We start from the raw sequence: 22,611 nt of genomic DNA, 5'->3' as shown, positions 1-22,611 counted from the left end.
TAAGTGATCTACATTAATCTGAGCCTGCAGCACCCTTCTTGTAACTGCAAAATCAATCAAGTCGGGTTGCTTGTTTGGATCTGTGGACCAATATGTGGGCTTGCCCGGAGAGATAAAGTCTTGCTTGTTTCGTGGCGTTATTATAGCGTTATATAGCTGTTTTCCTTTCGGGTTGGTAAGTCTAGATCCCCAATGGGTGTGCTTGGCATTGTAGTCACCAGCTGCTATAAATCGGTCACCTAGTAGGTCGAAGAATGTTACAAATTCTGTTTCGGAAATGCAGAAGCGTGGTGGGCAGTATACTGCGGCTAGGTTTAGGTAGCCGCTCTGAATTTCAATATGAATTGCTGTTGCCTGTAGATAAGGTGTAGCAAATGAAGGCAATGGATAATGCCTAATGCGATTCTTGATCAGAACGCCAGTACCTCCATGTGCCTTACCATCGGGATGATTTGTCGCATAGAAGTTATAGCCATCGAGGTGAAAATAGTTTTTATTTGTTAGGTGAGTCTCTGATATGAGCATGGCGTCAATGTCGTGTTGAGCGAGGAACTGTAAGAGCTCGCATTTGTGCTGAGAAATGCCATTTGCATTCCAGAAACATATATTTAGACAGGACATTTAAACAGATTTGTTTGATTAGGAGCTCCAGGAGGAGATTTTGGTTGCGCATAAGCTCCTGCATCGTTTGTTGTATTGCTACCATTGTATTTGTTATAGTTACCAGCATTGACTCAATTCCCAATTGCCTGGGATGGATTAGCAGGGGTATGTTGGGCAGAGATTTCTGGGATCTGATTTGATGCCTGATTCTGCATTATTCCAGCTGTGGTTGGTTGAAGTGTCGGCTTAGAGACTGAGGCGTACGACCCGTTGTTGTAACTTAACGCCTGAGCAAAAGAAACTCCTGGAGTCGTAGTTGATGGTATATATGTTAAGTTTTGTCGGACGACCGGGTTTCGAGCTGCAGTTATTTGTTGGTTTAGGCGATTTTTCAATTCTTTATAGACAGGACAACCTCTATAGTTGGCAGTATGGTTTCCCCCACAGTTGCTACATTTTTTGGCAGATGGGTCCTCCTTATTTACGGGGCAGGCCTCAGTGAGATGAACATCGCCACAGGCAATGCAGACTGCCCGTAGAGTGCAATAGGTTTTCGTGTGTCCATATTCCTGGCAATTTGTGCATTGGACAGGTCCATTTCGTTTGTGTGGTTCCTCAACGGTGATCCTACGGTGCAGTAGATATTGAAGCTTGTATATTGGGTGAACTTCATTTTTACTTATATGCATACTTTCAGGTGTCAGTTCTACTTTGAACATTGGCTGGGGAATTTTATTTCTATTTATTATGTTGATAGCCATTTTGACTTCGAAGCCCTTATCGTTAAGTCCATCTATTATCTCATTGATTGGGACTGTTGGTTCGATCCTTTGATACCACTTGTAATCCTTTGCTACTTTTAAGTTGGTAGGGTATAATTCATTTTTCTTTGGTAAGAACAAAAAGGAGGAGGAACAAGGATGTGGCCTTGGGGTTGCACCACTATTGGGACACTAGAGCATGTTTGTAGTGCCTTATGTGCGCCGGTTATTTGTTATTTTAGCTGCGTTGTCTTCACATTTGTGGGCCTTCTTTTGATTTGCACATAGCGATTGAGCCCAGTCTGTATTAACGCTCCGTTAGCGTTTTTTTAAACCTATTGGTTGGGAGAGATGGGGCTTGTCGCAGTGGGTCGACAGTATCGGGCATTGAGCAATTGCAGTGGTTTTTGTTGTGGTTGTTGTGGTCGAAGACACAGTTTTGAGCGAGGGCATTGTACTAGTTGTTGTCGATATTAGCAAATCGGTGGTTAGGCAGTACGAGTCAGATGGGCAGCTCAGATGGGCACTGAGCACTCCATGACCCACTTTGCAATGCAGGGGAGAGAGAGCGTGCTCTCTCCTCGTTCACTTGCAGTAATGCAGTTGTTGTTCGTACTGCTGCCTTTGGCGAGCGTAGAGAGAAGTACGCGCTGTTTTTTCTTGCTAGAGCCGACGCTCGTCTTGTTGCTGTTGCCGGGCTCGGCACATTTTGGCTTTGGTTACAGTGCTTGTGCTCTTTACCGATCTGGTGCTCTTATACGTTGACATTTGTTCTATTCTATTAGTTCTATTAATCTTTATTACACGATTGGATGGTATTCATGGGCAACACGATCACTAGTACCCATGCCTACCCCGAGCGCTTTTTCGCGAATTAATTTACGATTAATCACGATTAAAGTCGTTGACATATGTATTAAATTGTATTGCAATTGAAAGCTTAAACTTTTGGTCGGACTCCCAAGTCACCTTGTATTGGCTGGAAAGGGATCCAGCCACGCTAGCAACGTTTGTGGCCAATAGGGTTGCTGAAATCCAGGAGTTGTCCAGTTGGGTGATTTGGCGTTACGTTCCCACCGATCAAAACCCAGCAGATTAAGTGTCCCGTGGAACAGATGTAGATGGTGTAATGTGCTCATTGTGGACTAATGGGCCGCATTTTCTTCTTAGTGATCCTGAGAATTGGCCGCGTCTTCATCAGGTTGAGTTGTCCCCAGAAATTAAAAAGTCAGAAGACAAGAAAAGTGTGGCAGCACATTCTGTGGCAAAGGGTCAGACTAATGAGGTCATCGAGCTGATTGGAAGATGCTCGTCGTTTCAGAAGTTGCTTCGGATCAAGGCGTATGTAAATCGGTTCATTCAAGGTGGTAATCGCAGTCGAGATGTGGTTGTGTCAGCCAAGAAGCTGAAGGTCTCATTTCTTAGGCTGGTACAGGTAGTCCAGAGATGTGATCTGGGACACGAATTCGTCAAACAGGATAGGTCAGAAATTTTGTCTCCACATCTTCAACGACTCAGCCCGTTCATACATACGAGCGAACTGGGGAGGGGGGGGGGGGGGGGGGGGGGGGGGGTGGAGAGGAGGAACGAACGTCAAACAGGATAGGTCAGAAATTTTGTCTCCACATCTTCAACGACTCAGCCCGTTCATACATACGAGCGAACTTGGCGGAGAGAAGCATGTACAAGAATCTTGAGGATTGTGTGCGACACAAGCCTATCCTGATGGGACAGATCCTGGGAAAACTGCCAGCTGACCGAGTGCGAAGAGCTCGCCCCTTTCTGATTTGTGGGGTAGATTTCTGCGGTCCGTTTCAGGTGTCCCTCAAGATTCGAGCCAGGCCCTCCATTAAGACCTATGTAGCCGTGTTCGTGTGTTTTGTTTCAAAGGCTATTCACCTCGAGTTAGTAGTCGACCTATCAACTGACAGTTTTTTATGTGTATTCAAAAGGTTCGTTGGAAGGAGAGGTCTTCCGGAGAAGATCTACAGCGACAATGCCACCAACTTCGTGGGCGCGAACCAATTGCTGAAGAAGCTTCAGGCAGCGTTTCAGAGGGATCAGGATCGGCTCAGGACATACGCAGCACAGCACGGCGTCCAGTGGTGTTTCATACCATCGAGAGCACCGCACTTCGGCGGGCTGTGGGAGGCGGCTGTCAAGGCAGCCAAACAACGGCTGATACGAGGAGTTGGCAACGCCAAGCTCACCGCGAACAAACTGAGCACCCATCTGGTCGAGGTAGAGGCTATCCTCAACTCCCGGCCAATCGCTTCACCAGGCAACGACCCCAGCGATGGAGAAGCCTTGACGCCAAGCCATCTGCTCATGGGGCAGCCGCTTCTTTCGCTGCCGCCCAAATCCGTGCAAGACGACAAATGCAGCAAGGGCAGCTTCTCGTTTTTGAAGCGGTGGCGCATGCTGTCCGCGCTCAAGCTGCAGTTTTGGCAGGGCTGGTCCAAGGACTACTTGGCAAGCCTGCAGCAGCGGCAGCATTGGTCTACCGAAGGACCGAACCTCGAGTCAGGATCCCTAGTGCTCGTCCACGAGGACAACACACCGCCTCAGAAGTGGACCACCGGGCGAGTGGTGACAAGGACGGCAGGAGAAGATGGGAGAGTGCGCGTGGCGGAGGTGTAAACTTCCGCAGGCGTTATTAAACGCGCTGTACACAAACTAGCAAAATTACCAATGTATTGTTGAAGCGCCGGAGGCCTTCAACGGAGCCGGAATGTTAGACGAGCAGCAGCAGAATAGCATAAGCATAAGTATAAGAGTTGGATTGTTACGCTCAGTCGCTGTTAGACCTCTCGCAACATGTTCGATCGACTCCCTTCTGGAGTGGGGCGAACGCTTGCACCGCTGGCTGCGACCAGTGCATTAAATGAATTCAAATTGAATGGCTGCTGTTTTGTTTAAATTTCGCTGACACCAAATATCACCGTTTCGCAACCAACCACCAAAAGCTGTTGGACCGGCGTCATCCCACAACCCGGTTTCGTTCCGGGAAAAAACATTCCGGATCTTTCACGAGGTTTCTTTTTTTTCAGGGTTTATTATGTAGGTTTATTGTATCAATTATCACCGATAATAAGGTACAATTACTTAACGTACTGTTACTGTTGATTAGAAACTTTTGTTAAGGGTCAAGGACAATTTCTATTTACAATTTACTATTTTTAGTTAAATGCGGGACCAATGGACGAAAACGGAGATTGTGCAACAAAAATTTATATGTTCCTGGATACCATAGACCTGGATGCCATACGAAAATGCTCACAGCAAATACACAGCAAGCAACGGCGGATAAGCGAAAGCGAGAGACGAAAAGAATGCACCGATGCAGCTGCTTGTATGTGTGTATGTATGTATGGAAGTAAGTGTTATACACCGCGGCTTGGGTTAACGAACCAAATTTTTGGCGAATTTCAAACATCGTGATTGGAAAGAGTTGGGGTTTGAGGGGTGGGGAGTGGGGGGGCGACAGTGATTGCGGTAAACGATATATATAATTGTGCGTCCAAATAGCGGTTCAAATAGAGTATGGTATGGTTTTTGTATTTGTTATATATTGTTATATATGGTATATATGTGCACAAATAAATTAAATGCATGCAAATCAAACTCTACTATATCATACGTCTGTGCCAAGAATTTAAACCGCGCAAGACAATTTATATATGTATTTATGTATTTCTTCGGCTCTAGCTTTCAATTTTTTGCACAAATACCTCAGGCTCTGCGTTTGGATCTTTAAGTCTAGCTGCCACTTTCCTCTTGCAGTCCATGCAATCACAAGGGGGCATTCGTATTTTGGGTTGCAGCAATGGTGTCTGATGGGGAAGCAACAGATAACCAGCAGGGTAGCAGCAACGGTGAAGCAGGAGGTATGGCGGAAGGGTAGCAGCAACGATCAGCAACAAACGGGTGAAGGTGTTGCGCTGCCGACACGATGGATTTGGCAGGCTTTGGATTGGATACCCAAACACGACGCGGGCAACGATACAATACACTGTAATGTCCTATCTCAGGCTGAGGTATGCTTCAGTATGACCACGGTCCTGAATTACAAGTTATTTATAATTCGCAGGACTTTATTTGAAAAAACCAGGAACTTTGCCAGCAACTGAAAATGGGTTAGCGAAATTACAACACTCTTGGTTACTTGACTTTTAAAAGATATCTTTATTCTTTCGTATTATTATGCTACCGGGTTATGTTATGTATTATGTTATTTTTATTTGTTCTACGACGCGTATGGTGGTTTGACTTGCGTGTTTGTTATTTGCCTGACTGCTACGGCTGATGGACTCTCCTCCTCGATGGCTGGTGGACTCCTTTTTATAGCTCGGCCGGCCTTCCATTTTCCCATGAATGTCTTACAGATATCTTATTTCTACTTCAAAATGTGGGAAGGGTTCTTAGATAAATGTATATTGCCGAATTATAGTCTGCGCGTGCAGACGGGCTGATCGGTAACAGAGGGTTACCTAATCATTAGCCCTGTAGTCAGTGTCCAGTATTCCCGGTAAGGAAAGTCGGAGACTGCTCACGGGCTCGCGCATGTGAGTAGTTGGCCCGGCAACCGAGGGTTACCTAAGCAATCACCTCCCAACAAGTGTCCAATGTCCCAGGTAAGGTGATCGATGTGCACCGGTTCGTGGGAAAGGAATTTCGTTGGCACTTCGCGTTTCTTGAACGGGATACTAGTGAGAAAGGAATGTCATTTGAGGAAATTTGAGGTTTATTTATTATAACAGATATATTTATATATATAGAAGAGATACTGTCAACTTAATCAAAGAAGGAAAACCAGGTGTTGCCTGCGTTGTGACGAACCATGGGGAACCATGGTTTGTTACACCCTCCCTGACGACGCGTCGTGCTCTTCTTCCAGTTGCTTCGGTTCCGGGTTGGGGGTGGATAGCTGCCCTGGCCTGACCGCGGGTCGCGGGGGACGTCTTCCTGGCCGCGTTTCGCTCTTGGGGGCCAGCATTCCTGGGGCCGGTGACCTGCTGGCCTGCGGGTTAACAGCGGGGGCTTTTCCGCCCGGGTAGTGCTGCCGTGGCGGTTGGTGTCCTTGCCCTTGGTGGGGGGGACCATAGATTCTCCCGTCGGAATCTATGGTACTGGGGCTCCTTCTCGTCTTCCTCGGTGCCGGTGGTGGTGGTCTCTGACTCCTCGTCAGAGGAGAGTACGATAATATCGTCGTTGTTGTTGTTTTTGTTCTTTTTTTTTTTCTTAGTTTTGATGTTGCAGCTTGTCGACTTCCTTCCCGGGTATGTTCGGTTGTACTGGTGGGCACTACCGTTTCACATACCGATGTTACCTCGGTCTTCTGCCTGCCGTCAGTCGAGCGGCGGGCAGAAGCCGTGGTCAGCATTTTTGGGTGGCGCGTCTACTGGTTGGGTACGGGAGTGATCCGCGTTCCCTGGCCCGGTGGTCGTGGGGCTGGCCCTACTCGGGTGGCCGCATCTGGTTGCTTTCGAGGTTCGTGGGACTTGTCAATTCTAACGTCGGCGGAATGTACCTGGCTGAAGTCGGTTTCGCCAGCTGCTGCCTCGGGGTCTGTAGGCATCGTGTTTTGGGTTCTCAGTCGGCGATGTAGGACCCAAATAATTACGCAGAGTGGAAATGAGAGAATATATGCGGTGGCGCTCCTGACCATCAGCACTTCTTGCAGGTGGCCGATGTGCTTAAGGTTTTTCAGGCTGAGTTCCCTCAAGAAGGGTAGACTCAGCTGCTCGCGATGTGACGTCACATTCACCTGGGTCATCGCGGACACCACGGCTTTTCGTCGCGAGTCCCCTAGATGGTTTACATACCAGGTCCCATTTAGCGCGATCCGGTGGGAATACGTCACCAGATAGGTCCCAGAGATGTTCTGTCGAGCACCGGTCTCCTCCAGATGCCTCTAGATGCCCTGGCAGCGTTGGGGCGACGGACCCTGCTATTATCTGCTCGGCGCAGGTATTCCCTTGATATTGCCGGCAGAATGTTGCGCCGACGGTAGCCTCGCAGTCGCCAACTTTGACGGCAACGGAGAGAGCCGCGATCAGAGGGAGGCGCTACCAGGGAGAGTGGAAGAGCGCGGAAGAGAGGCGGGATAATGGGATCGGGCCGGCAGTGGTCTAGCGCATGACCTTTTATGGTCATGCGATCACGCCACTTGCTTGGTCCCGTTACGAAGCGAGGCAGGATGATGGGATCGGGCTAGCAATGGTCCAGCGCATGACTATTTATGGCCATGCGATCACGCCACCGGCTTGGTCCCGTTACGAAGCAGGTGGAAAGCATCAGACAAGCCGATGGTACGGCCGCCGCGTGGAAGGAAGTCCCGTTGTTGCTAGGCAGCAGCGGCCGCGGCCGGGCATCAACGAGGGAATAAAAGGAGGCCAGCGGCAGCAGCCGCGGCACGGGACAGTCAAGTGTGGAGAGTGCAAGTGCGTGTATTGGCGAACATAAACGAAAGTCGAAAGTCATTTCAGAGTGTCAGAAGAAAGACCTGGTGTACCGCTCGCTCAACGGGAGGATCCATTGAGAGCGAACGTGTCGTGTGCGAATTAAGTACGGCGGATTTGGGCCTAGCGCTAGGAATCGTAGTCGTACCAGTTCTTAGAACCGACAGTGCCACGCTTGGGGATTCCGAGGGCGGCGAGTGGTCGAGAAGGACCGACAGGCGGCAGGAGCGTCGCGTAGTGATAAACCAAAGAATAGGCTAAGTCGTCGCCCTTAAGCATACTTCCTAAGATACAAATAAAGAACTCGTGTGTAAAGAAGCCGACCAAGTCTTTCTATTTGTCCACCAGGCAACATTCAAAATCGTTGCAACGAACCCGCCGGCCGCTGAGTACGCCAAGCGCACATAAGGCGGACAAAACGGTTCGTTACAGTATACTTGACTCGTTGTATCATGAGGCGGAGGTCAATCAAGGCGTTACAAAAAATCGAAATTCGGTCCAGGGCTTCCCTTGCATCTGGAACGTCCTAGCCTTGTGGGTTAACAATCCGGAAATGACTCGAGGTAGTTGCTCTGGGCTCCCTCCGTAAGCTTCCACACGCTCTTCCAGCCGTTCGATGAACGCCAATGCGTCCGACTGTCCGTCGAGCTTCAGTCCCCAGTTGCGCAATTTGTCGGCTAATGATGCGTAGGAGATTTCTTCTCTGCCAGATCGCGAAGCTTGGAATTCCTCGGCAGGGCGACGCGAGTAGATAACTTGGGTATGTTTATAGTCTGGCATGGCTTCCTGGTAGCTGCTATCGCTAAGCAGGGTACCTCCGGCAACTCGAGGCACTTCGGGAATTACTATGGATAGAGGTTGCTCCAGCTGGATGCCCTCTTTCTGCTCCCGACGGCTGGGTCCCGATGCCGACGATGCTGTCCCCTGAGTCCTCGGGCTAGGTGCACTAGCATACTGCGTCCCCAGCTCCTCAATTCGCCTCGCGATCCCCGCTGGATGACCAGCGCGTGAGATAAAAGCTGATATCCGACTGCGCAATTCCTCGACTGTGCCCGTCTCACCGAGGCCGAATTCAACCGCGATGGTCTGCAGCTCTTCTTTACGAAGATATGAAATCCACTGTACACCCATGTCGAATAGTTGTCCGTTGAGCTATCGCCTGAGAATTACACTGCGAGGGGGGTGACAGTTAATGAGTAGGGGGTCTCAGAAGCACTTTTACTGTCGGAAAGTCGCACTGGAGAAACTGTGAGCTTAGACACTGATGCCTAGTAAGGGACCTATGGTCTTTAATCATGGCACGGGGTATCAAAGTCACTATAGATTAACCACACGGGGTATATTCACGTAGGGTCGCGGGGCGGGGCACGATTGAACGGCGTACGGTTTTCCGGATAGATGATGCTCCTTGGCTGATGCTGCTCGCCGTTGGGCCTTGGTATCCCGGGCGAGGGTCCGTGTTATCCTAATAGTTACTCCTTGCTGATGTCGGTCCTTTGAACTCGGTCTAGGCACCTGGGATTCGCTGGTCCTGGAGCCGGTCCTGGTATACTGGGTCTAATGATGATCCTTGCTGTCGTTGTTCCTTGTAATGGTCCTTGTAGTTGATCCTGGGTGTAAGTTGAGGGTCCTGGTTGTGTTTTATTTCCTAGATCGCTGTCTAGTGTCCACTGTCTCGCTTGAAAGCTGCGGGCTAACTCCCTCCTCTTGTCGCGGGGTCCGAAATATAGAGCTTGGGCGCCCGACCTTCGGGAGAAGCTCTGCCGCCCGACCTGCCTCTGCCGACTCGTCGTTCGCCTCTCTCTCGATCGCTCTGCTCCTCTGCCGCCGCTCTTCTGCTGCAGCGACTCTGCTCGGCGCACGCGGGGCGATTACGTGTGGACACTATGGCTGGGGAGGTTAGAGAAGCCAGCCTCGACTGTCCATGAATAATGGTAAAAATACCGCGTGCTGCCACTCGAAAAATTCCGAGTCGATGCCGGCTAAAAGTCCCATTTCCACTTTTTTTTTTCCCAAAAACAATCTTCCCCTACAAATCCCTAGCAGTCAGCGCGTCGTCGTTCTCTTCGCCCGGTCTTCGATCGGCCCGCTGAGCTCAGCGTCGATGGCTTTTCTCTCTCCCTTTCTAGTCGGCATCGTTGCTCTCTGTCAGTCCTATGCCTGAACGGTGTCGGCGGCTATCCGCTCACGCTTTCTAGCCGGCGCCGTTGCTCTCTGTGTTCTTGATCTTCTCTGGCCGTTTAGCTTCGCTAGAGATGCCGCACCAGTGATGCCCGCGTGATCACGACTCCCTACCAAAATCACGACACGACTCACGTTTCTCGTAGGCGCTTCGGGCCGTATAATGAACATAATGAATCCATGAATATGTCGACGCTTAAAACTAGAGAAATAAAAATACTTAGCCTATAATGGTTAATGGGTGGAATTATAAAAAATTAACTCATGGTACCGGATCTTAAATCTAGAGAAAAGAAAAAAGCTAAATTTACTAAACTAAATAACTAAAGAAATTCGGGGCTTTGCAACGCTTAATGCTAGAATAACCTAAGTAACTAAGGAACTTCCTGGGACGGCGACTAATAATCATAAAGATAATACAAGGGGGACGGGGCAAAAATGTGGGGGAGCGTACGCTCCTTCACAGGCTTAAAGCTTTTAATTGCCCAGGTTATGTTCTCCCTGACTTAGCAGGTTTAGAATGGATCTTGAGACAACAGAAGGAGGTGCGCTGTAGTTTGGTCTGTTAACAACGCAGCCTGGGAAGTGTGTGTTGAGGAGAAGGTTTAGCAATTCATTGCTGGACGTCGTCCATGACTGATCGGCTTTCTTCAGGTAACCTAAGGCTGGGGTCGACATCGAGAGTACTTTGCGCAAGCGTGAAGCTTCGGAGTTACTTTCGATTTCACTGCAGAACTTACACCATGAGGCGCGTTTGGCTTTCCTAAGTTCCTTGTTATAGGTTGACAGACTGACCTTGTACTCGGACCAGATCTGCTCAACATTTAGAGCTTTGGCTCTGTTGAAGTCTCCGGGAGGCTTTCCGAAGTTCCCCCAGTTTCGGAGTCCACCATTCAGGCTTCTTCCGGCCCATAGATTTATGGGCGGTTCCGGGTTGGGGGTTGATAGCTGCCCTGGCCTGACCGCGGGTCGCGGGGGACGTCTTCCTGGCCGCGTTCCGCTCTTGGGGGCCAGCATTCCTGGGGCCGGTGACCTGCTAGCCTGCGAGTAAACAGCGGGGGGCTTTTCCGCCCGGGTGGTGCTGCCGCTGCTAGCCACTACTCGGCGTTGTGCGGCCTTGGCGAGAACGACGGCGTGGCCGGCCTTGGGGAGGTGTTGGCGGATTCTCCCGTCGGAATCTATGGTACTGGGGCTCCTTCTCGTCTTCCTCGGTGCCGGTGGTGGTGGTCTCTGACTCCTCGTCAGAGGAGAGTACGATAATATCGTCGTTGTTGTTGTTTTTGTTCTTTTTTTTTTCTTAGTTTTGATGTTGCAGCTTGTCGACTTCCTTCCCGGGTATGTTCGGTTGTACTGGTGGGCACTACCGTTTCACATACCGATGTTACCTCGGTCTTCTGCCTGCCGTTAGTCGAGCGGCGGGCAGAAGCCGTGGTCAGCATTTTTGGGTGGCGCGTCTACTGGTTGGGTACGGGAGTGATCCGCGTTCCCTGGCCCGGTGGTCGTGGGGCTGGCCCTACTCGGGTGGCCGCATCTGGTTGCTTTCGAGGTTCGTGGGACTTGTCAATTCTAACGGCGGCGGAATGTACCTGGCTGGAGTCGGTTTCGCCAGCTGCTGCCTCGGGGTCTGTAGGCATCGTGTTTTGGGTTCTCAGTCGGCGATGTAGGACCCAAATAATTACGCAGAGTGGAAATGAGAGAATATATGCGGTGGCGCTCCTGACCATCAGCACTTCTTGCAGGTGGCCGATGTGCTTAAGGTTTTTCAGGCTGAGTTCCCTCAAGTAGGGTAGACTCAGCTGCTCGCGATGTGACGTCACATTCACCTGTGTCATCGCGGACACCACGGCTTTTCGTCGCGAGTCCCCTAGATGGTTTACATACCAGGTCCCATTTAGCGCGATCCGGTGGGAATACGTCACCAGATAGGTCCCAGAGATGTTCTGTCGAGCACCGGTCTCCTCCAGATGCCTCTAGATGCCCTGGCAGCGTTGGGGCGACGGACCCTGCTATTATCTGCTCGGCGCAGGTATTCCCTTGATATTGCCGGCAGAATGTTGCGCCGACAGTAGCCTCGCAGTCGCCAACTTTGACGGCAACGGAGAGAGCCGCGATCAGAGGGAGGCGCTACTAGGGAGAGTGGAAGAGCGCGGAAGAGAGGCGGGATAATGGGATCGGGCCGGCAGTGGTCTAGCGCATGACCTTTTATGGTCATGCGATCACGCCACTAGCTTGGTCCGGTTACGAAGCGAGGCAGGATGATGGGATCGGGCTAGCAATGGTCCAGCGCATGACTATTTATGGCCATGCGATCACGCCACCGGCTTGGTCCCGTTACGAAGCAGGTGGAAAGCATCAGACGAGCCGATGGTAAGGCCGCCGCGTGGAAGGAAGTCCCGTTGTTGCTAGGCAGCAGCGGCCGCGGCCGGGCATCAACGAGGGAATAGAAGGAGGCCAGCGGCAGCGGCTCGGGACAGTCAAGTGCGGAGAGTGCAAGTGCGTGTATTGGCGAACATAAACGAAAGTCGAAAGTCATTTCAGAGTGTCAGAAGAAAGACCTGGTGTACCGCTCGCTCAACGGGAGGATCCATTGAGAGCGAACGTGTCGTGTGCGAATTAAGTACGGCGGATTTGGGCCTAGCGCTAGGAATCGTAGTCGTACCAGTTCTTAGAGCCGACAGTGCCACGCTTGGGGATTCCGAGGGCGGCGAGTGGTCGAGAAGGACCGACAGGCGGCAGGAGCGTCGCGTAGTGATAAACCAAAGAATAGGCTAAGTCGTCGCCCTTAAGCATACATCCTAAGATACAAATAAAGAACTCGTGTGTAAAGAAGCCGACCAAGTCTTTCTATTTGTCCACCAGGCAACATTTAAAATCGTTGCAACGAACCCGCCGGCCGCTGAGTACGCCAAGCGCACATAAGGCGGACAAAACGGTTCGTTACAGTATACTGGACTCGTTGTATCATGAGGCGGAGGTCAATCAAGGCGTTAAAAATAACGAAGGGGCAAAAAGAATTCCAAGAACTCCTTTCGAAATTCGGTCCAGGGCTTCCCTTGCATCTGGAACGTCCTAGCCTTGTGGGCTAACAATCCGGAAATGACTCGAGGTAGTTGCTCTGGGCTCCCTCCGTAAGCTTCCACACGCTCTTCCAGCCGTTCGATGAACGCCAATGCGTCCGACTGTCCGTCGAGCTTCAGTCCCCAGTTGCGCAATTTGTCGGCTAATGATGCGTAGGAGATTTCTTCTCTGCCAGATCGCGAAGCTTGGAATTCCTCGGCAGGGCGACGCGAGTAGATAACTTGGGTATGTTTATAGTCTGGCATGGCTTCCTGGTGGCTGCTATCGCTAAGCAGGGTACCTCCGGCAACTCGAGGCACTTCGGGAATTACTATGGATAGAGGTTGCTCCAGCTGGATGCCCTCTTTCTGCTCCCGACGGCTGGGTCCCGATGCCGACGATGCTGTCCCCTGAGTCCTCGGGCTAGGTGCACTAGCATACTGCGTCCCCAGCTCCTCAATTCGCCTCGCGATCCCCGCTGGATGACCAGCGCGTGAGATAAAAGCTGATATCCGACTGCGCAATTCCTCGACTGTGCTCGTCTCACCGAGGCCGAATTCAACCGCGATGGTCTGCAGCTCTTCTTTACGAAGATATGAAATCCACTGTACACCCATGTCGAGTACTTGTCCGTTGAGCTATCGCCTGAGAATTACACTGCGAGGGGGGTGACAGTTAATGAGTAGGGGGCACAGTTTACTTTTACTGTCGGAAAGTCGCACTGGAGAAACTGTGAGCTTAGACACTGATGCCTAGTAAGGGACCTATGGTCTTTAATCATAGCACGGGGTATCAAAGTCACTATAGATTAACCACACGGGGTATATTCACGTAGGGTCGCGGGGCGGGGCACGATTGAACGGCGTACGGTTTTCCGGATAGATGATGCTCCTTGGCTGATGCTGCTCGCCGTTGGGCCTTGGTATCCCGGGCGAGGGTCCTTGTTATCCTAATAGTTACTCCTTGCTGATGTCGGTCCTTTGAACTCGGTCTAGGCACCTGGGATTCGCTGGTCCTGGAGCCGGTCCTGGTATACTGGGTCTAATGATGATCCTTGCTGTCGTTGTTCCTTGTAATGGTCCTTGTAGTTGATCCTGGGTGTAAGTTGAGGGTCCTGGTTGTGTTTTATTTCCTAGATCGCTGTCTAGTGTCCACTGTCTCGCTTGAAAGCTGCGGGCTAACTCCCTCCTCTTGTCGCGGGGTCCGAAATATAGAGCTTGGGCGCCCGACCTTCGGGAGAAGCTCTGCCGCCCGACCTGCCTCTGCCGACTCGTCGTTCGCCTCTCTCTCGATCGCTCTGCTCCTCTGCCGCCGCTCTTCTGCTGCAGCGACTCTGCTCGGCGCACGCGGGGCGATTACGTGTGGACACTATGGCTGGGGAGGTTAGAGAAGCCAGCCTCGACTGTCCATGAATAATGGTAAAAATACCGCGTGCTGCCACTCGAAAAATTCCGAGTCGATGCCGGCTAAAAGTCCCATTTCCACTTTTTTTTTCCCCAAAAACAATCTTCCCCTACAAATCCCTAGCTACCTGAAACATAATGGAATCCCGGAGTCCCTGCTCGGGCGCCATCTGTAAGGAAGCGATCTGGCTGGGGTATATCTCTCAGTCACGCCAGGGTCGAAATTACAGCCATATTTATAATTTGCCGGGACTCCGAACTTCTAGGGTGGGGAATGGGTTGAGTAGTGGGCACCGTTGGAGTGGTGGCCGTGGATCGTGCGCCCCGGAGTGGTCACAAGGAAGCGAGACACGTGTATGGTTGAGACTTTTCAGGGGGGAGGGGACAGTCAGCGCGTCGTCGTTCTCTTCGCCCGGTCTTCGATCGGCCCGCTGAGCTCAGCGTCGATGGCTTTTCTCTCTCCCTTTCTAGTCGGCATCGTTGCTCTCTGTCAGTCCTATGCCTGAACGGTGTCGGCGGCTATCCGCTCACGCTTTCTAGCCGGCGCCGTTGCTCTCTGTGTTCTTGATCTTCTCTGGCCGTTTAGCTTCGCTAGAGATGCCGCACCAGTGATGCCCGCGTGATCACGACTCCCTACCAAAATCACGACACGACTCACGTTTCTCGTAGTCGCTTCGGGCCGTATAATGAACATAATGAATCCATGAATATGTCGACGCTTAAAACTAGAGAAATAAAAATACTTAGCCTATAATGGTTAATGGGTGGAATTATAAAAAATTAACTCATGGTACCGGATCTTAAATCTAGAGAAAAGAAAAAAGCTAAATTTACTAAACTAAATAACTAAAGAAATTCGGGGCTTTGCAACGCTTAATGCTAGAATAACCTAAGTAACTAAGGAACTTCCTGGGACGGCGACTAATAATCATAAAGATAATACAAGGGGGACGGGGCAAAAATGTGGGGGAGCGTACGCTCCTTCACAGGCTTAAAGCTTTTAATTGCCCAGGTTATGTTCTCCTGACTTAGCAGGTTTAGAATGGATCTTGAGACAACAGAAGGAGGTGCGCTGTAGTTTGGTCTGTTAACAACGCAGCCTGGGAAGTGTGTGTTGAGGAGAAGGTTTAGCAATTCATTGCTGGACGTCGTCCATGACTGATCGGCTTTCTTCAGGTAACCTAAGGCTGGGGTCGACATCGAGAGTACTTTGCGCAAGCGTGAAGCTTCGGAGTTACTTTCGATTTCACTGCAGAACTTACACCATGAGGCGCGTTTGGCTTTCCTAAGTTCCTTGTTATAGGTTGACAGACTGACCTTGTACTCGGACCAGATCTGCTCAACATTTAGAGCTTTGGCTCTGTTGAAGTCTCCGGGAGGCTTTCCGAAGTTCCCCCAGTTTCGGAGTCCACCATTCAGGCTTCTTCCGGCCCATAGATTTATGGGCGGTTCCGGGTTGGGGGTTGATAGCTGCCCTGGCCTGACCGCGGGTCGCGGGGGACGTCTTCCTGGCCGCGTTCCGCTCTTGGGGGCCAGCATTCCTGGGGCCGGTGACCTGCTAGCCTGCGAGTAAACAGCGGGGGGCTTTTCCGCCCGGGTGGTGCTGCCGCTGCTAGCCACTACTCGGCGTTGTGCGGCCTTGGCGAGAACGACGGCGTGGCCGGCCTTGGGGAGGTGTTGGCGGTTGGTGTCCTTGCCCTTGGTGGGGGGGACCATAGATTCTCCCGTCGGAATCTATGATACTGGGGCTCCTTCTCGTCTTCCTCGGTGCCGGTGGTGGTGGTCTCTGACTCCTCGTCAGAGGAGAGTACGATAATATCGTCGTTGTTGTTGTTTTTGTTCATTTTTTTTTTCTTAGTTTTGATGTTGCAGCTTGTCGACTTCCTTCCCGGGTATGTTCGGTTGTACTGGTGGGCACTACCGTTTCACATACCGATGTTACCTCGGTCTTCTGCCTGCCGTTAGTCGAGCGGCGGGCAGAAGCCGTGGTCAGCATTTTTGGGTGGCGCTTCTACTGGTTGGGTACGGGAGTGATCCGCGTTCCCTGGCCCGGTGGTCGTGGGGCTGGCCCTACTCGGGTGGCCGCATCTGGTTGCTTTCGAGGTTCGTGGGACTTGTCAATTCTAACGGCGGCGGAATTTACCTGGCTGGAGTCGGTTTCGCCAGCTGCTGCCTCGGGGTCTGTAGGCATCGTGTTTTGGGTTCTCAGTCGGCGATGTATAAATAATAATTACGCAGAGTGGAAATGAGAGAATATATGCGGTGGCGCTCCTGACCATCAGCACTTCTTGCAGGTGGCCGATGTGCGACTCAGGGAGAATACGGCCCAGGTCGTCTGAGTAACGAGTCTAGTTTGTCCGCCTGAGGTTCCGGAATTGGACTGGACTCGGTATGGAGAATGAGAAAACAGTTTCCACGTACCTGTGGTCCGAGAAGGAGTGTTCTTCAAGGATCCTCCAGGATACTATGTTATTCTGTATCGTGTGAGAGGCAAGTGTGAGGTCCAGGACCTCCTCGCGATTTTTAATAATAAAGGTTGGATCGTTCCCGCGGTTTAATATGACCATCTGAGTGGTCAGTATATAGCTGAAAAGTGGCTCATCCCGGTCATTGGTGTCAGTGCTTCCCCACTGACTGCGGTGTGCGTTGGCGTCGCATCCCACAATTAGGCCGATGTCATTGGCCTCGCAGTCTGCGATGAGAGAGAACTCACCTCCACCATTGTGTCGTCGGCATCGCTTTCTGTGGACTCCGTGTCCTACGCCGCGGTTTGCCTTTCCGCTTTCTTGCTGGATTTCTGCTCGCCTGCCCTTAGAGTCGGATTTGTAGCTATTGTGGCTATTGTGACTTTCCGGTAGCCATAGTCCACTACTCCGCCCGACTTTTTCAGGAGCTCCAGAGACTCCTCATTGAGGACGAGGATTATCTGGCGCCTCTTTACAGTAACCTCATCCACCTGTAAGGTCCTATCTCAGGCCGAGGTATGCTTCAGTCTGTCCAAGGTCCGCTACAAGAACAATTTGTAGATTGCTGGAACTTTTAGGTTCGGGGCGGCCTTGCCTGACCGAAAGAGAGGTAGGTGACAGGAGGAGAGTGGTGTTGCTGACGAAAATACCTCAAGAAATCGTGCTTTGTGTTTTTGCTGGCGTTTATTATATTTATTACTTAATTCTTCGTGGGTTCGTTTACGATGGATTACTCGTAATTACTGGCAATAATTGTGGCAAGTGGGTCGAAGCTGGGTGCTTCGTTAACAATTTTCTAGTGGGTCAGAAGTGTTCAGGAAAAGGTTTTGCTGAGACTGCATCGCAGTAGGTGCGGGCTGCACCTGGGCCGGTAGGTCGATAATTTTATGCTGGCTTGACTTATTGTGAAATAACGCAGATGATATTTCTTATGTAGGCCGTCGATTGCGAAATGTCCCAAGAGGTGGGGTGTTTTAAATTGTTGTGTGGACAAGAATGTGTAGAGTTGTTGATCGAGAGATCTTAATTAATTGTGTGCGTTGCTTAAGACTATTTTATTTCCCGGAGGTGCTGACACACCGCTATTTCTGGAGAACCGTGACTAGAGCCATGGTTCGTTAGCTCTGTGTATATCAGTTTGATAATTGTCTCCGGCCAGCGTGGATGCGCTCACCCACCGCCGTTTGTGACGAGCCATGGCTAGAACCATGGTTCGATACACACCTTGGCCACCTTTCTATCGGCTCTAGGAAGGTGTGGGTTGCAGACCTGCAGAACCTTCAGGATCTTCTCCGGCTCTGCAGGCTTCACGCAGACCCACGCTCTGGCCCTGGGCAGTCGATGGCTTTCACCATGCCTTGATGCCACCCAGCGTCCTCACATTTAGGCGGTGGACCTCCATTCTCCGCGAGCTCCTCCAGAAATCTGTCCTGGAGCTCCGCATCGACCAGATGCCATTTGTCCATTTGTCCGCCCGACTACAATTAGCCAGCATCCGTGGCAGAGACTTGACAGTACCAGGACCTGTTACCAGCCGCCCCCACAAGGAGAGTATAGTCACATTTCCACCGGTGTGTGCATTTACGGCGAGTGACGGGTCGCTCGTGATCCCCCCGTATCCTAGAACCAGGAGCAAGGCCGCTTCGGATCAGGGCACGCCCTAACCCGAAACACAATTACCCGTTGTCCAAGGGTACAGTTCTAGAGAGACAGCCCTTTATCCGTTAGTCCCCGAATGGCTGACGGCCATTGCAAGAGTGAGTGTGTTTGTTTTTTCGGAGCCTTTAGAAAATTTATCGGCTCGTCTCTAAGCTCTCACAAAGGTAAGCTAACCCCAAGCGTAAACTAAACATAAACAATCTTACTTTTTTTTTTTTTATTATTACGGGATTTTATTTATCGAATCCTCCCTATTAGAGACTTACGACAAGTATACAAATCTTAGCCTAATATATTTATTTAATTATTTACACTTAATTACTTAGAGTACGTCCCTAGCTAAGTATTATTGCTGGGTGGGAAGGTCTCTTCGCCGGAGTCGTGTATGGCTAGTGTGCCAAGTTAAAGACTGCGCAAGTCTATTAGGATGGGCTTGAAGCTTGGCCTGGTACTTTGCTTTCACTTTGGCAATTTCATCTTTAACTGATCCTACATTTAAGTCTTTATGGATATTTTCATTCCGTATGTACCATGGTGCCCCAGTGATAGTTCTTAGTATCTTCGATTGAGCTCTCTGGATTATTTCTAAATTACTAACGCAAGCATTTCCCCATAGCTCGGAGCCGTATGTCCAGATGGGTTTGAGAACTGCATTGTACAAAAGTACTTTGTACTCCAGTTTTAGTGGTGAACGGGTGTTTATTAGCCAATGTAGATTACTAGCTTTAAATTAGAGTAGATTTCTCTTCGCTTCGATGTGCTTACGCCAAGTAAGCCTTCTATCCAGATGAACACCAAGGTATGTTACTTCGGTGGTTTGTGGAATGTTGATATTGTTCAGACTTAATGGAGGGCAAGTTTGTCTGTTTAACGTGAAGGTGACATGCTTGCACTTTTGCTCATTTACATGTATCCGCCAGAGATGAGATGATAAGTGATCCGTGGCCCTTCTTGGGCACTTGGAGCGACTTAATATGGCAGTATCATCAGCAAATGTCGAAGTTGTTGTTAGGCTGTTTGTCGGTAGATCTGCTGTGAATATGATATACAGTGTCGGTCCAAGCACGCTGCCTTGCGGTACACCATCTTCAATTGGATGATATTCAGAGAGGAAATCTTTGCATCGTACTGCGAAACTTCTTTGCTGTAGGTATGACTCCAATATTCCATGGATGTTCTGTGGAAGTAATATTTTGATTTTGTGGATTAAGCCATCTAACCAAACGCGGTCGAAAGCCTGTGCGACATCCAGAAAAACAGCGGAGCAATACTCCCGTCTTTCAAATGCATTTCGTATCTCAGAGGTTATACGGTTTACTTGATCAATGGTTCCGTGTTTTTCGCGAAATCCAAATTGGTGAGTCGGGATGGCACCGTTGATGTGTAGGTGTTGTTTGATACGATTCAGGAGCAGCTTTTCAAATATCTTTGATAGGCAAGGCAGTAGGCTGATAGGTCTATATGATGATGGCTTGGACTTGTCTTTTCCGGCTTTATGAATCATTGTGATGACTGATTTCCTCCATTCTTGAGGATAATAGCCCCATTTCATCATGCTGTTGAATATCATAGTAAGGAAATACACTGCACAGCTCGGCAATTCTATGATCATTTTAGGAGAGATGAAATCGTGGCCCGGAGCTTTCTTTTGCTTTGAGATTTGGTCTTTAATGACCCTTGTGACTTCTCCTGATTGGAATATGATAGGCGGAGTAGCTTCGGGATTGTTGGTTGGTGGGAGCACAAAGCTATTCGTTGCTGGGTGCGGTTTGAAGACCTTTTCTAGATGGACGGCAAATGTATTTGCCTTCTCTTTGTTGCTGCGAGCCCACTCTCCTGTTTGTATACGCAAAGGTGATTCACTCTCGATTGGTGGGCATACGCTTGATTTTGCTTTCCACAGTGGGAATCGTTTGCTAGTTGGGGAGAGTTGCTCCATATAGGATATTTGAGCTCGGTTTTTTTCATCTTCTAGGGCTCTGCGTAGTAGGTGGTTGGCTATTTTTAGCCGCTCTTTCGATGCAGGTGATCTGTGTGCTTGCCACTCTCGGTGAAGCCTTCTTTTATCGCGTAGCAGCACTTCAATGTGCCTAGAAATACGACTGCTGTTGGAAAGTTTATTAGATGCTAATATTGGTGTTGAGTGTTTTGCCGCCAGTGACATTGAGGAAACCAATGCTTCGACTGACCTATCAATGTCATCTTTACAATTAATGTTTGGGCAGCTATCAATATGAGAGCTTATGTACTTCCTGTATTTGAGCCAATCTGTTTTGCTAGAAGTTAGAAAGTGTGGGCGTTCCGAAAGCTGTGGATGGTCGTAAAGGTGAAGTATAATGGGCGAGTGATCCGATGATAGATCTGTTAAGTGATCTACATTAATCTGAGCTTGCAGCACCCTTCGTGTAACTCCAAAATCAATCAAGTCGGGTTGCTTGTTTGGATCTGTGGGCCAATATGTGGGCTTGCCCGGAAAGATAAAGTCTAGCTTGTTTCGTGGGGTTATTATAGCGTTATATAGTTGTCTTCCTTTCGGGTTGGTAAGTCTAGATCCCCAATGGGTGTGCTTGGCATTGTAGTCACCAGCTGCTATAAATCGGTCACCTAGTAGGTCGAAGAATGTTACAAATTCTGTTTCGGAAATGCAGAAACGTGGTGGGCAGTATACAGCGGCTAGGTTTAGGTAGCCGCTCTGAATTTCAATATGAATTGCTGTTGCCTGTAGATAAGGTGTAGCAAATGAAGGCAATGGATAATGCCTAATGCGATTCTTGATCAGAACGCCAGTACCTCCATGTGCCTTACCATCGGGATGATTTGTCGCATAGAAGTTATAGCCATCGAGGTGAAAATAGTTTTTATTTGTTAGGTGAGTCTCTGATATGAGCATGGCGTCAATATCGTGTTGAGCGAGGAACTGTAAGAGCTCGCATTTGTGCTGAGAAATGCCATTTGCATTCCAGAAACATATATTTAGACAGGACATTTAAACAGATTTGTTTGATTAGGAGCTCCAGGAGGAGATTTTGGTTGCGCATAAGCTCCTGCATCGTTTGTTGTATTGCTACCATTGTATTTGTTATAGTTACCAGCATTGACTCAATTCCACTAGGCAATTGGGATGGATTAGCAGGGGTATGTTGGGCAGAGATTTCTGGGATCTGATTTGATTGGTTGAAGTGGTTGGTTGAAGTGTCGGCTTAGAGACTGAGGCGTACGACCCGTTGTTGTAACTTAACGCCTGAGCAAAAGAAACTCCTGGAGTCGTAGTTGATGGTATATATGTTAAGTTTTGTCGGACGACCGGGTTTCGAGCTGCAGTTATTTGTTGGTTTAGGCGATTTTTCAATTCTTTATAGACAGGACAACCTCTATAGTTGGCAGTATGGTTTCCCCCACAGTTGCTACATTTTTTGGCAGATCCTCCTTATTTACGGGTCCTCCTTATTTACGGGGCAGGCCTCAGTGAGATGAACATCACCACAGGCCACGCAGACTGCCCGTAGAGTGCAATAGGCTTTCGTGTGTCCATATTCCTGGCAATTTGTGCATTGGACCGGTCCATTTCGTTTGTGTGGTTCCTCAACGGTGATTCTACGGTGCAGTAGATATTAAAGCTTGTATATTGGATGAACTTCATTTTTACTTATATGCATACTTTCAGGTGTCAGTTCTACTTTGAGCATTGGCTGGGGAATTTTATTTCTATTTATTATGTTCATAGCCATTTTGACTTCGAAGCCCTTATCGTTAAGTCCATCTATTATCTCATTGATTGGGACTGTTGGTTCGATTCCTTTGATAACCACTCGTAATCCTTTGCTACTTTTAAGTTGGTAGGTGTAGTAATTCATTTTTTCATTTTCGAGGTATTTCGCAACTGATCGATAGTTTTGTTCGTCATTGACTTGTATTTTTGTTTCATTTATATTACCCCTTTTTATGTACGTGACATAGAATGTGTTTGCGCCAATTGTATCAGTTATTTTTTTGACCAGTTCAGCACAATTTGCCTGTCGAA

Source organism: Drosophila obscura, unplaced genomic scaffold (genome assembly GCF_018151105.1).
Source record: "Drosophila obscura isolate BZ-5 IFL unplaced genomic scaffold, ASM1815110v1 contig_193, whole genome shotgun sequence".
NCBI classification, from domain to species: Eukaryota; Metazoa; Arthropoda; class Insecta; order Diptera; family Drosophilidae; genus Drosophila; species Drosophila obscura.
This window is presented reverse-complemented; position numbering follows the sequence as displayed.